The sequence below is a fragment of the Salvelinus sp. IW2-2015 genome, linkage group LG20, assembly GCF_002910315.2.
Source record: "Salvelinus sp. IW2-2015 linkage group LG20, ASM291031v2, whole genome shotgun sequence".
Lineage (NCBI taxonomy): Eukaryota > Metazoa > Chordata > Actinopteri > Salmoniformes > Salmonidae > Salvelinus > Salvelinus sp. IW2-2015.
Window position 1 is genome coordinate 42,286,484 of NC_036860.1, and position 7,514 is coordinate 42,293,997.

Genomic DNA, 7,514 nt, shown 5'->3' on the forward strand with positions numbered 1-7,514 from the left:
TAAAGCTCTCAAATGTACAGGAAGGAAATAATTTTTTTAAATACATTGAGGTGCTGTGTGACTTTAATTATACATATTTAGGGGTGTTTTGAAGTGCTATGATAGCATTTTAGGATTTGTAATAGCTGTGCAGGGTTCAACATTTCACCCTGGGCTGGGATGCTATGAACATTGATGTCCTTGCATTTTAAATTAACATGCAAGAAACAAAGAGCATTGAGAAATGTCTCTGTATGCAGTGTATTGTTATTTCCTGATCATGCAGTACTGTATGTTTGCTCTATGCTTCTGCAGTGGGCAGTGGATCAAACCCCTTCAACAGTGTTCATTTACCAGAGGAAACAAGCCCATCTCATCTGAACCTGAACAGGCTGTTAATATTCCTCTATTACCTGGGTCTATAGCCTCGGTCCCCTGGTGCTGCTGGGCCCCATGCCAGCCATCTCTTCCAGCAGGCACGGTTGTGCTGGGCTCATCTGCAGCTAAGGCCAGTAGCAGGTGATCTCCCATTGTGTAATGGATGAGGCCTTCCCGCTGGAAGAGAGGGCAGCTGCCAGAGTGATACTCAGATTTATTTAGAGATGTTCATTCCCACACATTCTCCAGAGACTTGAATGATTGAATGAACACACAACAAACAATATGAGCTCATGTAGAAAACCAAAACATTTAAAGGATTTTATCACGTCATTATTGTATGATCATACATATGATCTGCATATTCTGTACCTAGGCTAGCCATACACATACTGTATAGATACTGTATGACACCTCTATAAGCGGATAAAACATGTTTTGACATGTTGTCCATCTTTAAAAGTCCTAAAGTATACCTCTTTCTCAATAAGCATCTTCCACAGAAGAATCTCTGCAAATACTGTCTGTGATTGATGATATACTCCTCTGTAACCCTTCTCTGACTTATTTCTCTGAGAGGTTGTATTCTTTATTCTAGGTCTCCGGGGTTGCCTCTACAGTGAAGCACAGGCTAATATGAGCTGCAGCGCAAGCCTAGCTAGCTGTGCCCAGTCATCATCCTGAAAGGAGGTTAATGTGGTGTGGCTGTGAGTTACTTCCAGTTCCCCTGCCTCTCATCCGCCTGCCTGCCTACTCACTGCCATGTAATTGTGTTATTACGTCGTAGGATTGTCAGAGGACTCCTGGGCCCCAGTGAAGATGTCTGAGCACGGAGCAGCAGTGCCTGTGGAAGTTAACTTGATATATAAATTGCTATCTGACTACCGGGAGATAGATAAATGCATCTCGCCAGAGAACAGATGCAGGGAGCAGTGACCTGACATCGCTTTTGACAGACTCTATGTCGTCTCTTTCGCTTCCCCCCTCGTTTTCTTGCTGTCTCTCTGTTCACTTTGTCAGCTGCTGTTTCTTCCTTTGATATCTTTACTACAAGAGTTGCCACTGATGGAACAGTCTGWACCATGTTTGCCATGGGCTTACTGGGCTTTGTAGGAGTAGAGACAGGTTGGGGACAGTTGGTTATGCATTGTGGTGAAGTGACTCATGTTGTTGAGGTCACAAGTCAGGTCACAAACGTCATTATGAATATTTTGGTCAAATGCATATTGAATTAGCCTGGTCTCTTTGTGCTGTTTTGCCAACGCATATGATGGGACTAAGCTAATGGTGTATAACTTTCCCAGATGCTTAGCAATGACCTCGCAGTAAGAAAAGGAACCATCAGCTTACAGTTACATTGCATTCAGAAAGTATTCAGACCCCTTGACTTTTTCCACATTTTGTTACATTACAGCCTTAATTCTAAAATTGATTATATCTTTTTTTCCCCTCACCAATCTACACACAATACCCCATAATGACAAAGCAAAAACAGGTTTTTAGACATTTGTACAAATGTATATAAAAAACAGAAATATCACATTTACATAAGTATTCAGACCCTCTACTCAATACTTTGTTGAAGCACCTTTGTCAGTGATTACAGCCGCGAGCTGATCATGGACTACAGGGAAAGGCGGGCCGAACAGGCCCCCATTAACATCAATGGGGCTGTATTGGAGCGGGTCGAGAGTTTCAAGTTCCTTGGTGTCCACATCACCAACAAACTATCATGGTCCAAACACCCCAAGACAGTTGTGAAGAGGGCACAACAAACCTTTTCTCCCTCAGGTGACTGAAAGGATTTGGCATGGGTCCCCAGATCGTCAAAGATTTCTACAGCTGCACCATCGAGAGCATCCTGACCGGTTGTATCACCGCCTGGTATGGCAACTGCTCGGCATCTGACCGTAAGACACTACAGAGGGTAGTGTGTAAGGCCCAATACATCACTGTGGCCAAGCTTCCTGCAATCCAGGACCTATAAAATAGGCAGTGTCAGAGGAAAGCCCATAAAATTGTCAGACTCCAGTCAAGTTTTCTCTTCTACCTCACTGCAAGCGGTACCGGAGCGCCAAGTCTAGGACCAAAAGGCTCCTCAACAGCTTCTAACCCCAAGCCATAAGACTGCTGAACAATTAATCAAATGGCCACCGGACTATTAAATTGAYCCACCCCCTCCATTTGTTTTGTACACTGCTGCTACTCACTGTTTATTATCTACGCATAGTCATTTCACCCATACCTACATGTACAAATTACCTCAACTAACCTGTACCCCCGCACACTGACTCGGTACTGGTACCCCCTGTATATAACCTCGTTATTGTTATGTTATTGTGTTACTTTTTATTATTTAAWTTTTTTTACTTTAGTTTATTTGGTAAATATTTTCTTAACTCTTCTTGAACTACACTGTTGGTTAAGGGCTTGTAAGTAAGCATTTCACAGTAAGGTCTACACTTGTTGTATTCTGCGCATGTGACAAATAAAGTTAGATTTGATTTGAGTCTTCTTGGGTATGACGCTACAAGCTTGGCACACCTGTGTTTGGTGAGTTTCTCCCATTCTTCCCTGCAGATCCTCTCAAGCTCTGTCAGTTTGGATGGGGGAGTGCGCCTCCATGCTCCAGCTCTTACAGTGACAGTTAAAATCCAGCTATGTTTGTGCAGCTGAGGAGACAAAAGAGTTGACGACTGATTGAGGACTGCAGATGGACTACAGATTGAGGACTGCAGATGTGGACAGGGCAATAGGCCTTGTAGGCCTGTTGTAAGGTAGGTCCTCACCAGACATCACTGGCAACAATGTTGCCTATGGGCACTGATGAGTCGCGGTTTTGTCTCACCAGGGGTGATGGTCAGATTCGCGTTTATCGTCAAAGGAATGAGCGTTACACCGAGGCCTGTACTCTGGAGTTGGATTGTTTTGGAGGTGGAGGGTCCGTCATGGTCTGGGGCGGTGTGTCACAGCATCATCGGACTGAGCTTGTTGTCATTGCAGGCAATCCCGACGCTGTGCGTTACAGGGAAGACATCCTCCTCCCTCATGTGGTACCCTTCCTGCAGGCTCATCCTGACATGACCCTCTAGCATGACAATGCCACCAGCCGTACTGCTCGTTCTATGCAGGATTTCCTGCAAGACAGGAATGTCAGTGTTCTGCCATGGCCAGCGAAGAGCCCGGATCTCAATCCCATTGAGCACGTCTGGGACCTGTTGGGTCGGAGGGTGAGAGCTAGTGCCATTCCCCTCAGAAATGTCCGGGAACTCGCAGGTGTCTTGGTGGAAGAGTGGAGTAACATCTCACAGCAAGAACTGGCAAATCTGGTGCAGTACATGAGGAGGAGATGCACTGCAGTACTTAATGCAGCTGGTGGCCACACCAGATACTGACTGTTACTTTTGATTTTGACCCCCCCTTTTTTTCAGGGACACATTATTCCATTTCTGTTAGTCACATGTCTGTGGAACTTGTTCAGTTTATGTCTCAGTTGTGACAGTACCCCCTCCCCGACGCGCGGCTCCCGCCGCAAAACACCGACCAGAATGACGATCCCGGGGATCAGGAGCGGACCGGTCACCTCTGCTGAGGCGCAGGAAACCTGTCAATCCGGCTGATACGTGGGAGCATGGTGACCTAGAGCCCCGGAGAGAGAGCATACGTGATGGTACCCCCTCCCCGGTGCGTTCGGCTCCAGCCGCAGGACGCCAACCAAAGGGACGATCCCGGGGATCAGGTGCGGACCGGTCACCTCTGCTGATGCGCGGGAACCTGTCACCGGCTGGGGCGCGGGAACCTGACAGACCAGCTGAGGCAGGGGAGCCTGGTGATCCAGCTGAGGCATGAGAGCCTGACGAGCCGGTGGAAGCAGGGGAGCCTGACGAGCCGGTGGAAGCAGGGGAGCCTGGCGATCCRGCGGAGGCATGAAAGCCCGACTAGCCGGCTGAGGCATTAGAGCCTGACGAGTCGGCAGAGGCAGGGGAGCCTGGCGATCTGGCTGAGGCATGAGAGCCTGTAGCGGCTCCCGGACACAACGTCATTCTCACTGATACACAAAAAAACAAAAAAACTCCCTGATGCTTCCCTTAGATGAGGCGTCATTCTGTAACGATGTGCGCTGAGTCGGGAAACAAGTTCAGGGAGTGAGTGTTTTAATAAATAAATGTAACATAATACAAACCATGAACAACGCACAGACTTGAAACAGAAACAATAACGCCTGGGGAAGACAATAACGCCTGGGGAAGGAACCAAAAGGAGTGACATATATAGGGAAGGTAATCAGGGAAGTGATGGAGTCCAGATGAGTCTGATGACAAGCAGATGAGAGTAACGATGGTGACAGGTGTGCGCCATAACGAGCTGCCTGGTGACCTAGAGGCCGGAGAGGGAGCACACGTGACACCTCTGTTGTTTACACAATGGAAAGGTCAAATGCTTTATTATCAAAACATTTAAAGGGTGTGGGCGACGGAGAGAAACAAAATCATGCAGTTTGAGACATGTGGCAGAAAGTGATAAGGACGCTGGAGATAAGGGTGGGGGCTAGTGGGTCTGTGCAGGTGTGATGTAGTGATTTTTGTATGATGTAGTCATTTGTATGTGTATGTTTGTTTTGTTTTTAAAATAGAAAATCTAATCTTATTTTTTTTAAATACAAAATTCCTGGGAGGTTTTATTAGAATGGAAATTCTAGGTTATTTCAAGGTTTTTGAATAACTTCCTTAAAACTTTCACTGACTGTTTCACGCCTCTAGGCATTCCTTGGACACACAATAACATTAGTTATTGACTAATTGAAGTTCAGGGGTAAATAAAGGAGAGGGGTAAGGGGTTGGAGCCTAGCACAAGGACAGAAAAATAATGAAATAATGTATTTTACGGCACACACACACACACTCTCTCACTCTCTTTCTCTCTTAGAGATGTGTAGGTCTTGATTTACTTCAGTGGCCTGTGWTTTTGCAGCAACTGGATCCCCTTGCCTGTTATGGCTTGATCCATGTACTGTGTCTGCTGTAGATGACCTCCACTCCAAATCTATCTATATCTCACTGTCTCTGTGATGGAGCCTTATCTTCCTCCTCTCCTACCCTGATTCACGTCCTTGTGTCCCCGAGTGCTCTCCACGCACTTAAAAAAAGGTGCTATCTATACTGAACAAAAATATGAACGCAACATGTAAAGTGTTGGTCCCATGTTCATGAGCTGAAATAAAAGATCCCAGAAATGTTCCATATGCACAAAAAGCTTATTTCTCTCTAATTTTGTTCACATCCCTGTTAGTGAGCATTTATCCTTTGCCAAGATAATCCATCTACCTGACCGGTGTGGCATATGAAGAAACTGATTAAACAGCATGATCATTAGATATCCCTCTAGTGGTGTGGGGGCTGTGCTTTGGCAAAGTGGGTGGGGTTATATCCTTCCTGTTTGGCCCTGTCCGGGGGTATCATCGGATGGGGCCACAGTGTCTCCTGACCCCTCCTGTCTCAGCCTCCAGTATTTATGCTGCAGTAGTTTATGTGTCGGGGGGCTAGGGTCAGTTTGTTATATCTGGAGTACTTCTCCTGTCTTATCCGGTGTCCTGTGTGAATTTAAGTATGCTCTCTCTAATTCTCTCTTTCTTTCTCTCTCTCGGAGGACCTGAGCCCTAGGACCATGCKTCAGGACTACCTKGCATGATGASTCCWWGCTSTCCCCAGTMCACMTGGCCGTGCTGCTGCTCCAGTTTCAACTGTTCTGCCTGCGGCTATGGAACCCTGACCTGTTCACCGGACGTGCTACCTGTCCCAGACCTGCTGTTTTCAACTCTCTAGAGACMGCAGGAGCGGTAGAGATACTCTTAATGATCGGCTATGAAAAGCCAACTGACATTTACTCCTGAGGTGCTGACTTGCTGCACCCTCGACAACTACTGTGATTATTATTATCTGACCATGCTGGTCATTTATGAACATTTGAACATCTTGGCCATGTTCTGTTATAATCTCCACCCGGCACAGCCAGAAGAGGACTGGCCACCCCTCATAGCCTGGTTCCTCTCTAGGTTTCTTCCTAGGTTTTGGCCTTTCTAGGGAGTTTTTCCTAACCACCGTGCTTCTACACCTGCATTGCTTGCTGTTGGGGTTTTAGGCTGGGTTTCTGTACAGCACTCTGAGATATCAGCTGATGTACGAAGGGCTATATAAATACATTTGATTTGATTTGATGATTACACAGGTGCATCTTGTGCCCGGTGGACAATAAAAGGCCACACAACACAATGCCACAGATGTCTCAAGTTTTGAGGGAGCTTGCAATTGTAATGTTGACTGCAGGAATGTCCACCATCCGCCTCCATCGTCATTTTAGAGAATTTGGTGGTACGTCCAACCAACCTCCACATCTGGCATCTTCAACTGCGGGAACGTCTGAGACCAGCCACCTGGACAGCTGCTGAAACTGAGGAGTATATCTATCTATAATAAAGCCCTTTTGTGGGGTAAAACTAATTCTGATTGGCTGGGCCTGGCTTCCAGGTCCACCCATGACTGCTCCCCTGCTCAGTCATGTGAAATCCATAGATTGGGGCCTAATGAATTTATTTAAATTGTCTGATTTCTTTATATGAACTGTGACTCAGTAAAATCGTTGAAATTGTTGCATTTATAATTTTGTTCAGTATTGAACTTAAAATGGTTCTTCGGCTGGCCCCTGGGGGAACAGCTTAAGTTCCTAGCGCCGAGCAGTGCAGTAATACCTAACAAAACAAAACAATACACGCAAATCCCAAAAATATAAAGAAAGGAATTAAGAATATTGAAATATTAGAATGAGCAATTTAAATATTAGAACGAACTGACTTTCCCACAGCAACACCTCCCAGTTTATGAGCTATTTCTCAGTTGGTTCTTGATTTACACCACCATCATTACCTAGACTAAAGAACATGAAACCAGTGGAATTTTAACATTTGAATTTGTTAATTAGGTGTAGAGTAGACACACTACACACAACGTTCAGTAGAGGGCGCCATATGTAAAGAGATTGGAGCCTGGAAACTAATAAACAGGCATATGAAGGAAATAGGTTTTCCCCTCAGGAACGTATTGTACACACCTTTAATCAACTATCAAGGAATATTGAATTGTCACCTGGCTCTCAGAACACCC